Genomic DNA, 1,523 nt, shown 5'->3' with positions numbered 1-1,523 from the left:
TTCCATAAAATTGATCAAAAAAAGTCTTATAATCCAATGTTACAACTGACCAATCCAATCAGGCAAAACAATTCTACAATTCGACCCATCAGAAACAAACAACCCAACCAAATCAAAATCAAATATTCCAGAAAGCTGTGTAACAATTCCATATTTAGAACTGATATAAATAAAATAAAATATCTGACTGTTCAATGCCTACATTACCATTCAGAATGACTAAGTCAATACTACAATTGTAGTATTGAATCAAACCCTAGCTAAGAATAATAACATATAAATAAATAGAAAACATAGACCTGTTATCAATTCCATTTCTTAAACAGCTTTATTAAACTTTTTGAAGGCTTTAAAACTCAAATATAATAAAAATTTCTTGTTTAATTTCAAAATCGAGCTTAAAATACAAGATATAAGTGAACTCTTTGCTGAAATCACTGACAAACCAATCTAGCTATTTTTCCATCAACCTGTTTTATGTGCATTTAAACGTATCAGAAACGAATAAAGTAAAAAAATCCTTTCATTTGTAAAAAACGTTTTACACTCGCTTGAGGTGGTTTTTTGACTTTTTTAACTGAAAAAGAGTTAATGCGAATATAGTGGGGGATGGAAACACATTTAAAAAATAATCCTCTGCGCATCAAAAAAAAGTCATGTGACTTTGTGTTATTGGACAGCAATACTTGACTAACTAGCAGACCGGTCTCATTGCACAGCATCTGAAATGTTATTATGGTTCATTCTTTGGAATGCCCGAGCAAGTTCTGTCGGCAAAGTATTTCTGTATAATTGTCTCCCGCAAAGTGTCTTGCACGACTGCTTTCCCAAACAGCAGCATCCTCCTCCGAATAAGCAATGACCGCATTTATTGTGTTTCGTCTGCTCGCTCTGTGGAACAAGCAATTCATTCTATATGAAAATTATTATATTCAGTGGGCTACTGCTACTCTTTAGTCAGGAATGGTTATATTGTTCTCTTTGAACTCGTTGGATGGAAAACAGTGCTTATTTGCAGCACAGGTTTTATCGACGATATTCCAGTTTTGGAATTAAATTTGCAACTTTGTATAGAAAACCCCAGCTTCTGTTAACTAACCTGAAGCAGCTAAACACAGATTCACAGCAGGTAGAGTAGTCTCTTTCGAACACTAGGTGCTTTAAATTTGTTCGGAGTGAGCATAGTTAATTTTTCGTGATTTGGGGTTTGTAGTTAAATGCTGAAAGTGATAGCTAAGATCCTCTCGGTGTTTCCCACCACCCCCCCCCTCAACCCCCCCTTTTTTTCCTTTTTTTCTCCAGAACAAGTCAAAAATCAGAATTTTGGTTGGACGATAGCTTCTTGGGGACGCCAGAGACTTTTTTTTTAAAATGAGTTGTGCAAATGCAGACAAATCATCTGTCTCAATAAGTTGCATTTTCCAAGGTGAAATTCGTTCAATAGCAATTTCCTTCGAACTTTACTTTTCCTTTCATTCTTTGAACATTGTACACTCAACTTTCCCTTTAGCAGTTTTTATGAG

Source organism: Cyprinus carpio, chromosome A22 (genome assembly GCF_018340385.1).
Source record: "Cyprinus carpio isolate SPL01 chromosome A22, ASM1834038v1, whole genome shotgun sequence".
In the NCBI taxonomy this organism is placed as follows: domain Eukaryota; kingdom Metazoa; phylum Chordata; class Actinopteri; order Cypriniformes; family Cyprinidae; genus Cyprinus; species Cyprinus carpio.
This window is presented reverse-complemented; position numbering follows the sequence as displayed.